The sequence below is a fragment of the Macaca mulatta genome, chromosome 5 (genome assembly GCF_049350105.2).
Source record: "Macaca mulatta isolate MMU2019108-1 chromosome 5, T2T-MMU8v2.0, whole genome shotgun sequence".
NCBI lineage: Eukaryota > Metazoa > Chordata > Mammalia > Primates > Cercopithecidae > Macaca > Macaca mulatta.
In genome coordinates, this window is record NC_133410.1 from 178760797 (window position 1) to 178777218 (window position 16422).

At 38.6% G+C, this 16422-nt stretch overlaps 1 long non-coding RNA gene across 1 annotated transcript in view; it reads left to right on the forward strand.

Annotated features, from left to right (window-relative positions):
• The first annotated feature begins 5586 nt into the window (after positions 1 to 5586).
• Positions 5587 to 16422, forward strand: part of LOC106998573 (uncharacterized) — a 50310-nt gene continuing 39474 nt past the window's right edge. The window contains exon 1 of the long non-coding RNA XR_013417384.1: positions 5587 to 5719. This is a non-coding gene — a long non-coding RNA (uncharacterized LOC106998573). The remainder of the gene's footprint in view (positions 5720 to 16422) is intronic.

Consider the following 16422-nt stretch of genomic DNA (forward strand, 5'->3'; position numbering starts at 1 on the left):
GTGATGTCTGATCACTGTAGCATGCCTTTAGCAAGAAACCTAGTCAGTTGGCTTAGCCTAAATCTCCCCTAATTCTTGATGTTTTTTCTTAGTGATTTTTTATCCAATGACCCTCACCCTTCTTCTTGTCTATGAATTTCCACTCTTCTTGTTCTATTTGGAGTTGAGCTCAATTTCTCTCTCCAACTGCAATGCCTCATTGCAGTGGTCTCTATACCTATATATATAGTACCCAGTGGATAAAGTTTTCCTTTCTTTAACAAATAAATGAATAATCTTGTTCGATAACAGTTATGATTCTGTGACTCAGATAGGATTAGATTCATTATTAGGCTCTTGAATCTCTCACCTAAGTGAGAAGGCTTTGAAGACTTTGTCTTCACTCCCGACTGATTGTTGGGGATCCATTGGTGAGACAGACTCTGGAGCCATTGCTCTGGACAAATATATGCTGAAGCTGGTAAGGACAGATTTTGATTCTTGAGATTCTGATATACTCTCTAAAGCTGGGTTAGAGTCCCAGGCTTCTTATTTTTTTTTCTTTTTTTTGAAATGGAGTTTTGCTCTTGTTGCCCAGACAGGAGTGCAATGGTACCATCTTGGCTCACTGCAACCTCCGCCTCACAGGTTCAAGCAATTCTCCTGCCTAAGATTCCCAAGTAGCTGTGATTACAGGCATGCGTCACCATACCCAGCTAATTTTGTATTTTTAGTAGAGACACCATGTTGGACAGGCTGGTGTTGAATTCCTGACCTCAGGTGATCTGCCTGCCCAAATCCCAAAGTGCTGATATTATAGGCGTGAGCCACCATGCCTGGGCTGGCTTCTTTTGAAAGGTATCTCTTGAATTGAAAGGTCTTCTTTCTTTCTCTGTTTTGAGTGGGAATTATTCCTTGACTCTCTGGGCTGGAAGTTTTTCTTTCTGGTTCTCTGTTTTGAGTGGCGATTACTCCCTGACTACTGGGCTGGAAATTTTTTCCTGGCTCTTTGTGAGGCCTTCTTGCTCTCTGTATGTAACCCTGGTTCTTCTATGAGAACTTCTCAGCTGACCAAAACCCCTCTTCTTGACCTCCTGCTGTTATGATGCTATACCAGATCTGTTACCTGCTTGTTGTTGGCATGATTTTGTTGAAGATGATTTGGAACTTCCCTCTTTAGGAAACATAAGGTCTCCGCAGATGAGCTCCTCTAAGACCTCTCTCTTTTCATTACCTTCGCTCCTCCTTCTTTTGGTTTTCCCACCAGCTCCTGCTATCTTCCCTCCAGTTCACTTGCACTCTTTGATGTGCTCCCTTCAGCTCCCTACCTCCTCCATCTCTCTGTCTACCCCTGCCAGACCTTTTCCTTCTCACTCTGGGGCATGCATCACTTACACTTAAGGTCTCTTGTCATTATCAGGGGCTTCCAAGGGACTCAGGATCCCCTAAATCCAATGTCCTGAGGCTGAAACAACAAGGCTAATTGGAAATAGATGAAATATTTTAATTACTCAGGTGGGCTTTGGAGACACTCAGAAAACTGCTAGATATCTTCTCAGTGTAGAAGGTGGTCTACAGCCTCCATAAGATACACATCAGGGGAAAAGAAAATCCTAAAAGTCTTCTGATTCATGGTTGTTAACAAGAAATTCAAACAGGTTTTTTCCCCCCTTTGAGTAATCTGCCTGTGAAACTAAGATCTTGTGTCTTATCAGAGCATTTTTTTTTTTGTGCTTTATGTTGACATTTATTATGTCCTTGATTACTGAAAATAAGGTAAGTATTGTTTTACAGTGATCTGTAATCCTGTTTAATCAAGTGTTCAAACGGTCAGAAGTTTTTGACCATCTCCAAACATTAAATTCTCAATGAAATGTTCTTGTTCTTGAGATGACTTTGAGATTTCCTAGAGGGCCCCTGCAAATTTTAAAGGATTTGTTCTTTCATCTTGTAAAAAGAGACATGTTAAATGAATTAGGTTAATTTGACATGTTAAATATATAAGCAGAATGGGAGAAAGTTATTTGCAGACTATTTATCTGAGGGGTTAATGTCCAAAATGTGTAAGAAACTCCTGCAACTTAATAGCAAAAAGACAAATGTATTAGACTGTTCTTGCATTGCTATAAGGAAATACCTGAGACTGGATAATTTATAAAGAAAAGAGGTATAATTGGCTTATGGTTCTGTAGGATGTACAGGAAGCATAGCAGCTTCTGTTTCTGGGGAGACCTCAGGAAACTTCCGATCATGGCAGAAGGTGAAGGGGGAACAGGCATCACACATGGTGGGAGCAGGAGCAACATAGGGAGTCAGGGGGTAGGTGCCACACACTTGTAAATGGCCAGATCTCACAAGAACTCACTATCGCGAAGGTAGCATTAAGCTATCTGCTCCCATGACCCAAACACCTCCCACCCTGCCCTACCTCCAGCATTGGGGATTATAATTCAACATGAGATTTGGGTGGAGACAAATATCCAAACTATGTTGACAAATAACTGGACAAAGGAATTAAATAGACATTTCTCTAAAGAAGACATAAATGGCCAACAAAGAATGTGAAAAAATGCTCAGTGTCAATAATCATAAGGGAAATGCAAATGAAAATTACAATGCAATATTACCTCACACATGTTAGGATGGTAACTATAAAAGCAAAGCAAAACAAAACAAATGATGACACGTGTTGCAGGGATGTAGAGAAAACAAGCGAAAAACAACCCCATTAAAAAATGGGTGAAAGACATGAACTTCTCCAAAGAAATCATACAAGCAGCCATCAAACATATTTAAAAAGATGCTATACCTCATTAATCATCAGAGAAATGCAAACCATATCCACGAGGAGACAACACCTCCCACCAGTCTGAATGGCTACTATTAAAAAGTCATAAAACAACAGTTGCTGGCAAGGCTGCAGAAAAAAGGGAATGCTTATGCACTATTGGTGGGAATGTAAATTCGTTCAGCCACTATGGAAAGCAGTTGGAAGATTTCTCAAAGAACTTACAACTACCATTCAACGCAGCACTCCCATTACTGAGTAATATCGGAGAGCACTTAGTTGTGCGTCCCCACCCGAATCTCATGTTGAAATCTCATCCACAGTGTTGGAGGTGAGGCTTGGTGAGAGGTGTTTTCATCACAGGGGCAGGTCCTTCATGAATGGCTTGGACCATCCTCTTGTTGATAAGTGGCCTCTGCCTCTGAGTTCACACCATTTAAAAGTGTGTGACGCCTCCCCCAGCCCCTTTCTCTCTTGCTCCTACTTTTACCATGTGAAGTATCTGCTCCTGCTTCACCTTCTGCCATCAGTAAAAGCTTCCTGAGGACTTCCCAGAAGCAGATGCTGGTGCCATGCTTCCTGTAGAGCCTGCAAAACTCTCAACCAATTAAACCACTTTTCCAATAAATTACTCAGTCTCAGATATTTCTTTATAGCAATGCAAGAATGGCCTATTACAATATTCTAAAGAAAACAAAGTGTTTTACCTACATGTTCATCTCAGCACTATTCACAATAGCAAAGACAAGGTATCAACTCAGGTGCCCATCAGTGTTGTATTGAATAAAGAAAATATGGTACACATACACCATGGAATACTATGTAGGCATAAAGAAAAATAGAATAATGTCCTTTCTAGGAACATGGATGCAGCTGGAAGCTATTATCCTAAGTAACACAAGAACAGAAAAACAAATGCCGCATATTTTCACTTAAAACTGGGAGCTAAACATTGAGTACTCATGGACATACAGATGTCAATAATAGACACTGGGGACTATTGTAGCAGGAAATGGGAGGGGGCAAGGGTTGAAAAACTAACTATTGGGTATGACGCTCAGTACCTGGGTGACAGGATCATTCATTCGTACTCCAAACCTCAACATCACATAATGTACCCAGGTAACAAAGCCGCACATATACCCACTGACTCGAACATAAAAGTTGAAAAAATGTGCAGTTTTAATTGTACATCAATTATACCTCAATGAAGTTGTTTTAAAAATTTTATGGAAAGGCATGTCAAATAAGAGATGTTGCTTTTCTGCAAATACATAAAAGAAAAGATGCTTTTTCTTTTCCCAGATTATATTTGTATGGGTGAATATTACATATGTAGGCATTATATTCATTGTAATAAGATTGTATGAAGGTCATAGAAAATTGCCAGTATCTTGTTGTGTGGTTTTTATTTTTGTTGTATGTCACAGAAATAACCAAATTTTCTTGTCATGTGAAAGCTCATCAGATATTTAGAAACAGAAATGTTTATGAAACTGTGAACCACAAATCAAGCAGATAAAAATTAATTACATGGAACTGAATGAACTGACAAAGAGTGACTGTGGTTTTGTTTGGAATATTGCTGGTAATTTAATGTTTTATTTTCCAGATTTAAGGAATCCTGTTCCTCTTTTCTCTTAAGCTATCCGTAACTTACAGCAATTTGGTAAAGTATATCTTTGTGAACAGAGATGAAACATTTATTGTTTTTCCCTATCTGGTCTTTCCAAAATTTGTAAACTATTATTAAGTATTCTTATCATCCTGGCAATATAATTATTTGCATAAGTTTGATAAGAATCTGTTCTCCTTGTAACAGAATAGAATTGGAAAAATTAATTGTTTTACTAAGGCTTTGACTGGAATGTCATATCAGAAAATGGTGTGCATAGAAGCTGACTTTAAGAAACAACAGCAGATTTTATGGGGTCGATGCTTACAAAGCCCTCTTGGGAAACCTGGCCTGGTACCTCGCTCATAGCATTCCCAGTTTTACATCTACGTAAGGAGATCACTTTTTGGCAGGCTCAGGAACCTCAGGATATTGTGGGAATCTCAAGAAAAGAGGAATTCTCTGAAATCTGTGGTTACCACAAGAAAAATCTGGTGGTGAGTTCTTGGCTTGGCTTCCTGGGCTCAAGGGGCTTTGAAAAAATCTAATCTAAAATTCCTTATTAAAGGTCTACTTGGTCAATGACTCTTGTTGCACTTATGTAAATAATCAGGCTTAATCTAATGAGATTAGATTCATTTTGTAAACGAGGTCCAAAGGAGGGTGATTGTAGAAATTTTGTTTCCATGGAAAATTATCATGCACCCTTGTGGGCATTAGATTATAATCCTGTTCATTTGAGTGATTTTTTGCCTCTTTGTAAACTTCATTTTCTCCCTTGTTATCCATGTATAAACTGGACTATATCCTGAATTATTCTAGTTTCTTCCATATCTGGTTACAATTCTCCAAACTAATGTTTCCATTTTTTTCCCACTCTCCTGACTTGGCATCGTTGATAACTAAAACTGCTCTTTTCCTGAAGCATTACAAGCTGAGGCTAGATGAGTTATCATAAACTACCAAAAAAATCACAGCAGATCATGTACTGACAACCTCCATGCCTGCTGCTGTGTGGGCCACTCAGGCAGTTCACCCAAACACCCAATGCCATCACCAAAGACATCCCAGTTGCAAGCCAGGATATTTGTCAGATGACCACTGCTGTCCTCCTTCTACCACCTGAAGAGACTTGGAGCACAACATTTTAAAATCTTTTTGACTGGCTGCTTTTAGGACTCAAAAGCTGGCATGACTAATAATCTTTGTTTTTATTTTGTTTCCACAGAAATTTTCCTCATTAAATGCCTGAATGCTTGCACCATACAGCAAATATCCACTGCTATTAGGTCCCAACAGGTGACTCAGCTGGCTGTTAATGAACAGTTTGGTCAAAGGTGAGAAAACAGACTTATATTCTTTGTTTTTCCTTGAACAAGTGCAGGGACTGACAAAGATCCTTTCCTTGATGAAACTCTAAGTAGACTCTTTCAAACTCTCTTCTCAAGCCTTGAGTTTTGGGCTTCTGTGTTCATCTTTGCATCCTTTGTCCAATTTTAGCAAGAACCCTGCTAACTTAGTTTAGCCGGTATTACCTGTCCATGATACTTGATCACCCTAGATACCTGATAGAGTTTTCCTCCACCATCCCCCAGGTGATGTCTGATCACCCTGGCCTGTCTTCAGTAAGAAGCCTGTTAAGTTGGTTTACCCTGAATACCCCTTACCCTATTGTTTCCTCTTAGTGACTTTTCATCCAATGATGCCCACCCTGGTCCCTGTCTTTACATTCCCACTTCTCCTTATTGTCTGAGAAGATGAGCTCATTCTCTTTCTCTCACTGCAGAGGTCCCTACTTGTATTGCAATAGTCTCCTCAAACAAAGTCAGCCTTGCAGTTCTTTAGCAAGTGCCATTGAATAATTGATTCTTTAACAAAGAACATTAACATTTGATCCAACCAGGACTTTAGAAAATGTTACTGTACTGACATTGTGAAATGCTGGAAAAGGAAATTAATATTAAAATACAAATTGTTTTTAGAAGGGACTTTGCCAACCTTTTGTGTGGCTGATTATATAAATGTCACAGTTGGTTCAGTTGAGTTCCCTGATGGATTTTGTTATTGCCAAGCATGAGCTTGGAGATGAGTTTGGAAGTAGGGGCTGGTGATATTGAATTAATCTGCATTATACAAAATGAACAGAATGGTAATTCCAGAGGAAATTTTAGCTAAGAAGGACAGCAAAACTTGGAGAAAACCAGTCCCTCGGAAGTAACTTAATGGATGAAAAACTTCGTATCTTAGTTACAATAATGTTACCATTACGCAGTTGTACGTACCTGATGTACCTAACAAGGCTGTATTTGGGATGATTTCCTGGTTGATTAAAAGCAGCGTTTCTAAAGGTAGTCAAGTGGGGGGAAAAAGAAAAAGCAAAAACTCACTTAAAAGAAGATACACAACAGTATTGGCCTGAAACAAGTTGGATCTAGCCATACCCAGGGGGTTCCGTATCTGCAACATTAAAATCTATGTACTCAGTTTTACTTTGAGGGCAAGATCATGAAAATTGATTATTATTATTCTAATGGAAAGTTGTGTTTTATAATTCCCCAATTGAACCACCACTAAATTATGTGGTAAGAATGAGTGGGTGGGGAAACACAACTGGACAAACTGCTGTCAGGTCTGCCTACTTCTGCACATAGTTGTAATTTGTTCCAGGATTGAAGAGGAAAACAGCATTCTTTTCATTCAGATGTACATTTGTTCTACCATTGACTATGCTGTGACTTGGCCCAGAAAGTTGGTCCCTCCTTTGTCATTGTAGATTAGATTTGTATCTATTAAAAATTTTATTGTGCTTACAGAACAGAAAAAAAACTCATAGAATTCACATTCTCAACTTCCCTTCAAGATATTTGTGTGAAACTTACATTGAATAAATTTATGTTAATTCCTTTGACTGCAAAGCTTTTGATCTTCTCAATTGGAGATGTGAAGCACTTTACTATATGCTTCCTTTCTATGTAATAAATAAATACTCAGTTGTTGAAATCTACATATGTGGCTTCTTAAATATTCCCATGTGTTCTGTCTTTTCTAATGAATATATAATCATTTATTAGACATCTACTACACGCTGGGCACCGTTTGAGTGTCAATGGCACAACAGAATCATTGTGTCCAAGAGACGATGTAGGAGATAGTAAGAGGTGGAGGGCATTTTCAGTTGGACGCTTGTCTTTTTTCTTGCTTTGTGTGGTGTTATATGTCTGCTGGCCAGGCAGAGGGTGCTTAGATATTGTTGGATTACCAAATGATTGTCCATACATTTGCCCTCATTTTAGGAATTGATTCCTTTCTTACCTCTAATGGATTTTTCATCTATCCCCTTTGCCTATAAACCTCTTGCGATGATGAACTACAGAAAAAGCAGAAGGCCTTAATATGCTATCTAATCTAATATTACATAAAATCTGATCCAACTTTCCCATTACTGTTATTACTGTCTTCTTGCAACACAAGACTTTCCTTATTGAACTGTAATAATTATTATTATTTTTTATCTTGTCCCAGAACACTATGGACTACTTATTAACCTAGACCTGTGGTTCCTAAACTATGGCATCACAGTGAATTTTGTAGGAGCATTTCAGAGAATTTCAAAAGACTGAGGGAAACACAATAATGTTTGTCAGACACTGTAAACTATTAGCTCAAGGTAATTCACAGTTTCAATGTTAGATTTCACTACATTCCTTTTGATAATGTCATATCTTTGGGAAGCTGAGTTTTCCGAACTTGCTGAATAATTTGGAATCTGGATGAATAATTTCTCTATTTTATCTGATGCTTTTTCTATTTTTTAAAAGTGTTTTTCCTCTTTCACCGTATTTTCCATTTATTTGGAGAACCACATGGAAACAGACTAAATGTGAGTTTGAGGAAGCCCTGAAGCCAGTTTCAAGTGTATGATGACATCTCTCTGGTGGTCAGGTGGACCTGATTTTTTCTATATACCATTTCACAGTGATTATTTTTCTTCCTGTATCTTAGCCACAATTTTTAAAATGGTTTCTTATTTCTGTTTCACAGTCATTTTCAATAGTAAGTCTCTTGTTACATATGTTATTGTTTGAATACCAGTTGGTAGCTTTTAAAATATAAAAAGAAAGTAATAACAGTTTATACTTCTGTGTGAAGAAAAGTGCTTTGTTCCTTTATACTTGGTTTGTATTTGAAAATATTAATGAGTCCTCTGCTATCAATGTAAAAAACATATTTAAATCAAAATAATGAAGTGAAGCATATTAAGTTCCCAGATACCAAAGTATGTTTACTGTGTCTGAATATTTACAAACAAATAATTTTACTTGGCAGTAGAAATATAAGCAAGACTGAACTTCATAATTTAATAATCTTTTTTCTTATTATGAATATTGATTTCTTCAGTTATTATATACACATAATGAGGGTTCTATCTAGTAAGTCTTACCTATTATTTTCTTAAAACAATAATTTCAAAAAAACAACCTCTATCTTTCTTCTTGCTATTTTGGAAAATATAATTGACAACTAAAAGGGTATAATAGACCAAAAGAGCTATGTCCAGTAAAAACATATTCCCAGAAAACAATATGTGGAAATATAATTTATGACACTATTTAAAAATATATATCAATCTTAGTATAAACTCTGAACTTAGTTAGAAAATATATAAAAATGTGATCACTGAAATTCATAGGTCATATGAATGCCAAGCAAAATGGTCATAGCCAAGCAGAATGATTTTCCCACAGGCATTACTTTCTTTGTTAAAAAATGCTTACATAAAAGAATTTTAAGATTTGGCCGTTTTCTGATTAGAAATATAAATTAGGGAAGCTACACAATAAGTTTGCGTTGACTCATAGGTTGAGAAACAACTTTCATAAATTATCGAGATATTTTTCCCACCTCTACTTAGGAGTGTTGTAAACTGATTTAGACAGATAACTTTCATATAGCTCCATTGAGAAAGGTAACCTTACAGTCTATCACCTATCCCAGTGTTCAGAGGTTGATGCTAGGCAAGTTAATGAAACATGCGCATTTTCCCAACACATTCTTTCATCTCCCCATTTGTGTGTCTCTTTTAGAACCCTTGCACCTTGCCTTTCAGTTTCTTGGTAGTGCTTGAATGGAGGAAAGGAGTCATACTGGGGAGATAGAGCCAAGGGTTGCAAGTCCTGTCTAAATCTCTTACTGTACAAACTTTGCCATATCATCTTTACTCTTTGAGCCTCCTCGAGCTTCACCATATAATGATGGTAATAATGTGTACCTTTTAGGATTGAGATAAATGCACACAAAGTCAGTTTTCCCTCAGATGGGACTTGGGGTGGGTTAAAATTATACCTCCTTTCTTAACTTCCTTTCTGCCCACACCCAAAACTTATTGAAATTGCCAACCCAGTCCATTCCAAGATGGCCAAACAGGAGCTACAGATGGTCTGTAGCTGTACAGATTCATCTCATTGGGACTGGTTGGACAGTGGGTGCAGCCCACAGAGGGCGAGCTGAAGCAGGGCAGGGCATTACCTCACCCGGGAAGCACAAGGGGTCAGGGGATTTCCCTTTCCTAGCCAAGGGAAGCCATGACAGATGGTAGCTGGAAAATTGGGACACTCTCACCCAAATACTGCACTTTTCCAATGGCCTTAGCAAATGGCACACCAGGAGATTATATCCTGCACCTGGCTGGGTGGGTCCCATGCCCATGGAGCCTTGCTCACTGCTAGTGCAGCAGTCCGAGATTGAACTGCGAGGTGGCAGCCTGGTAGGCGGAGGGGCATCTGCCATTGCTGAGGCTTGAGTAGGTAAACAAAGCAGCCAGGAAGCTTGAACTGGATGGAGCCCACTGCAGCTCAACAGGGCCTGCTGTCTCTGTAGACTGCACCTCTGGTGGCAGGGTATAGCTGAACAAAAGGCAGCAGAAAACTTCTGCAGACTTAAATGTAACTGTCTGACAGCTCTGAAGAGAGCAGTGGTTCTCATAGCATGGTGTTTGAACTCTGAGAACGGACAAACTGTGTCCTCAAGTTAGTCCCTGATCCCTGTGTAGCCTAACTGGGAGAAACCTCCCAGTAGGGGCCAACTGATGCCTCATACAGGCAGGTGCCTCTCTGGGATGAAACTTCCAGAGGAAGGATCAGGCAGCAATATTTTCACTTCTGCAGCCTCCACTGGTGATACCCAGCAAACAGGGTCTGGAGTGGACCTCCAGCAAACTCCAACAACCTGCAGCTGAGAGACCTCACTGTTAAAAGAAAACCAACAAAGAGAAAGGAATAGCATCAACATCAACAAAAAAGACATCTACACCAAAACCCCATCTGTAGGTCACCATCACCAAAGACCAAAGGTAGATAAAACCACAAAGATGGGGAGAAACCAGAGCAGAAAAGCTGAAAATTCTAAAAAACAGAGCAACTCTTCTCCAGAGAATTGCAGCTCCTCACCAACAGCGGAACAAAGCTGGACGGAGAATGACTTTGACGAGTTGACAGAAGTAGTCTTCAGAAGGTCGATAATAACAAACTTCTCTGAGCTAAAGGAGGATGTTTGAACCCATTGCAAGGAAGCTAAAAACCTTGAAAAAAGATTAGACAAATGGTTAACTAGAATAAACAGTGTAGAGCAGACCTTAAATGACCTGATGGAGCTGAAAACCATGGCATGAGAACTAGGTGATGCATACACAAGCTTTAGTAGTCAATTTGATCAAGTGGAAGAAAGAAGAACAAATTAATGAAATAAAGTGAGAAAACAGGGTTAGAGAAAAAAGAGTAAAAAGAAATGAACAAAGCCTCCAAGAAACTTGGGACTATGAGAAAAGACCAAATCTACATCTGATTGGTGTACCTGAAAGTGACAGGGAGAATGGAACCAAGTTGGAAAAGACTCTTCAGGATATTATCCAGGAGAACTTTCCCAAACTAGCAAGGCAGGCCAACATTCAAATTCAGGAAATATAGAGAACACCACAAAGATACCCCTGGAGAAGAGCAACCCCAAGACACATAATTGTCAGATTCACCAAGGTTGAAATGAAGGAAAAAATGTTAAGGGCAGTCAGAGAGAAAGGTCGAGTTACCCACAAAGGGAAGCCCATCAGACCAACAGCCAATCTCTCAGCAGAAACTCTACAAGTCAGAAGAGAGTGGGGGCCAATATTCAACATTCTTAAAGCAAAGAATTTTCAACCCAGAATTTCGTATCCAGCCAAACTAAGCTTCATAAGTGAAGGATAAATAAAATCCTTTACAGACAAGTAAATGCTGAGATATTTTGTCACCACCAGGCCTGCTTTACAAGAGCTCCTGGAGGAAGCACTAAACATGGAAAGGAACAACCAGTAGTAGCCAGTGCAAAAACATGCCAAATTGCAAAGACCATCGATGTTAGGAGGAAACTGCATCAACTAATGGGCAAAATAACCAGCTAACATCATAATGACAGGATCAAATTCACACATAACAATATTAACCTAAAATGTAAATGGGCTAAATGCCCCAATTAAAAGACACTGACTGGCAAATTGGATAAAGAGTCAAGACCCATCAGTTTGTTGTATTCAGGAGACCCATCTCATGTGCAGAGACACAGATAGGCTCAAAATAAAGGGATAGTGGAAGATCTACCAAGCAAATGGAAAGCAAAAAAACAAAACAAAACAAAAAGCAGGGATTGCAATCCTAGTCTCTGATAAAACAGACTTTAAACCAACAAATATCAAAAGAGACAAAGATGGTCATTACATAATGGTGAAGGAATCAATTCATTAAGAAGAGCTAACTCTCATATATATATATATATGTGTGCACCAAATACAGGAACACCCAGATTCATAAAACAAGTCCTTAGAGACCTACAAAGAGACTTAGACCCCCACACAATAATAATGGGAGACTTTAAAACCCCACTGTCAATATTAGACAGATAACAAGACAAAAGGTTAACAACGATATCCGGGACTTGAACTCAGCTCTGCGCCCAGCATACCTAATTGATATCTAAAGAATTCTCCACCCCAAATCAACAGAATATACATTCTTCTCAGCACCACATCAACACTTATTCCAAAATTGACCACATAGTTGGAAGTAAAGCACTGCTCAGCAAATGTAAAAGAACAGATTCAGAACAAACTGTCTCTCAGAACACAATGCAATCACATTAGAACTCAGGATTAAGAAACTCACTCAAAACCAGACAACTACATGGAAACTGAACAATGTGCTCCTGAATGACTACTGGGTAAATAACAAAATGAAGGCAGAAATAAAGATGTTCTTTGAAACCAATGAAAACAAAGACATAATGTACCAGAATCTCTGGGACACATTTAAAGCAGTGTGTAGAGGGAAATTTAAGCACTAAATGCTCACAAGAGAAAGCAGGAAAGATCTAAAATCGACACCCTAATATCACAATTAAAAGCAGTAGAGAAGCAAGAGCAACCAAAAGCTAGCAGAAGACAAGAAATAACTAAGATCAGAGCAGAACTGAAGGAGATAGAGACACAAGAAAATCCTTCAAAAATCAATGAATCCAGGAGCTGGTTTTTCAAAAAGATCAACAAAATTGACAGACCACTAGCAAGACTAATAAAGAAGAAAAGAGAGAAGAATCAAATAGATGCAATAAAAATGATAAAGGGGATATCACCACCAATCCCACAGAAATGCAAACTACCATCAGAGAATACTATAAACACCTCTACACAAATAAACTAGAAAATCTAGAAGAAAAGGGCAAATTCCTGGACACATACATCCTCCCAAGAGTAAATCAGGAAGTTGAATTTCTGAGTAGACCAATAACAGGCTCTGAAATTGAGGCAATAATTAGTAGCCTGCCAACCAAAAAAAGTCCAGGACCAGACGGATTCAGTCAAATTCTACCAGAGGTACAAAGAGGAACTGGTACCATTTCTTCTGAAACTATTCCAATCAACAGAAAAAGAGGGAATCCTCTCTAAATCATTTTATGAGACCAGCATCATCCTGATACCAAAGCCTGGCAGAGACACAACAAAAAAGAGAATTTTAGACCAATATCCCTGATGAACATCAATGTGAAAATCCTCAATAAAATACTGACAAACCGAATCCAGAGGCACATCAAAAAGCTTATCCACCAAGATCAAGTTGGCTTCATCCCTGGGAGGCAAGGCTGGTTCAACATACACAAATCAATAAACGTAATCCATGACATAAACAAAACCAATGACAAAAATCACATGATTACCTCAATAGATGCTGAAAAGACCTTCTACAAATTTCAACAGCCCTTCATGCTAAAAACTCTCAATAAAGTAGGTATTGATGGAACGTATCTCAAAATAGTAAGAGCTATTTATGACAAACCCACAGCCAATATCATACTGAATGGGCAAATACTGGAAGCATTCCTTTCAAAAACTGGCAAAAGACAGGGATGCCCTCTCTCACCACTCCTATTCAACATAGTGTTGGAAGTTCTGGCCAGGGCAATCAGGCAAGAGAAAGAAATAAAGGATATTCAATTAGGAAAAGAGGAAATCAAATTGTCCCTGTTTGCCGATGACAGGATTGTATATTTAGAAAACCCCATCGTCTCAGCCCCAAATCTCCTTAAGCTGATAAGCAACTTCAGCAAAGGATACAAAATCAATGTGCAAAAATCACAAGCATTCCTATACACCAATAACAGACAGAGAGCCAAATCATGAGTGAACTCCCATTCACAATTGCTACAAAGATAATAGAATACCTAGGAATCCAACTTACAAAGGATGTGAAGAACCTCTTCAAAAATAACTACAAATCACTGCTCAACCAAATAAGAGGACACAAACAAATGGAAGAACATTCCATGCTCATGGATAGGAAGAATCAATATCATGAAAGTGGCCATACTGCCCAAAGTAATTTATAGATTCAATGCCATCCCCATCAAGTTACTAATGACTTTCTTCACAGAACTGGAAAAAACTAAAGTTCATCTGGAACCAAAAAAGAGCCTGCATTGCCAAGACAATCCTGAGCAAGAAGAACAAAGCTGGAGACATCACACTACCTGACTTCAAACTATACTACAAGGCTACAGTAACCAAAACAGCATGGTTCTGGTAGCAAAACAGAGATATGGACCAATGGAACAGAACAGAGGCCTCAGAAATAACACCACACATCTACAACCATCTGATCTCTGACAAACCTGACAAAAATAAGAAGTGGGGGAAGGATTCCCTATTTAATAAATGGTGCTGGGAAAACTGGCTAGCAATATGTAGAAAGCTGAAACTGGATCCTTTCCTTACACCTTATACAAAAATTAATTCGAGATGGATTAAAGACTTAAATGTCAGACCTAAAATCATAAAAACCCTAGAAGAAAACCTAGGCAATACCATTCAGGTCATAAGCATGGACAAGGACTGCATGACTAAAACACCAAAAAGCAATGGCAACAAAAGCCAAAATTGACAAATGGATCTAATTAAACTAAAGAGCTTCTGCATAGCAAAAGAAACTACCGTCAGAGTGAACAGGCAACCTATAGAATGGGAGAACATTTTTGCAATCTCCTCATCTGACAAAGGGCTAATATCCAGAACCTACAAAGAACTCAAACAAATTTACAAGACAAAACAAACAACCCCATCAGACAGTGGGCAAAGGATATGAACAGACACTTCTCAAAAGAAGACATTTATTCAGCCAACAGACACATGAAAAAATGCTCATCGTCACTGGTCATCAGAGAAATGCAAATCAAAACCACAATGAGATACCATCTCACACCAGTTAGAATGGCAATCGTTAAAAAGTCAGGAAACAACAGGTGCTGGAGAGGATGTGGAAAAATAGGAACACTTTTACACTATCGGTGGGACTGTAAACTAGTTCAACCATTGTGGAAGACAGTGTGGCAATTCCTCGAGGATCTAGAACTAGAAATACCATTTGACCCAACCATCCCATTACTGGGTACCCAAATGATTATAAATCATGCTACTATAAAGAAACATGCACACATGTGTTTATTGTGGCACTATTCACAACAGCAAAGACTTGGAACCAACCCAATTGTTCATCAGTGCTAGATTGGATTAAGAAAATGTGACACATATACATCATGGAGTATATGCAGCTGTAAAAAAGATGAGTTCATGTCCTTTGCAGGGACACGAATGAAGCTGGAAACCATCATTCTGAGCAAACTATCACAAGGACTGAAAACCAATCACCACATGTTCTCACTCATAGGTGGGAATTGAACAATGAGAACACTTGGACACAGGGTAGGGAAGATCACACACTGGGGCCTGTCTTGGTGTGGGGGGAGCGAGGGTGGGATAGCATTAGGAGAAATACCAAATGTAAATGATGAGTTAATGGGTGCAGCAAACCAACATGGCACATGTATACCTATGTAACAAACCTGCATGTTGTGCACATGTACCCTAGAACTTAAAGTATAATAATAATAAAAAAAAAGAAATTGCCAACCCTACTCAACAGCTGTTAGAAAAAAATTATCTGTCCTAATTTTTTTGCCTTTACATGTGTCGGAATGATCAGTACTTAAGAACAAATGTGTATCTCCGGGCTGGAGATCTCCATTTGGATATATGGTAATTTCCTTAAACTTAACATGTCCAGACTGAACTTCTGATCCTCCCTCCCCATCCAAACCCATATCAATATCACAAGTACCCAATTAATATCTCTTGGACAGCAACTCTACCCTTCTGGTCACTATGTAAAAACATTGGAGTATCTTGTTGACACTTATTTCTCTCCCACCCTACTTCCAATTATCAGGAAATCTTGTTGTCTGAAACTTTAAAATATATTTCAAATCTCATTATTTATTACTACTTGTAACAACTACCATCTTGTAAATTTTTTCATTTTTTGGCTGGATTAGGTAATAAACATCCCAGTCACATCTCCTGACTTAACTTTCTTCCATCTGTTACTGCTTTCAAGATAGATGTCAGGGAGATCTTTTCAAAATATTGGTTCACATAACTCAAAACCCTGTAGGGACACCCTGCTTCACT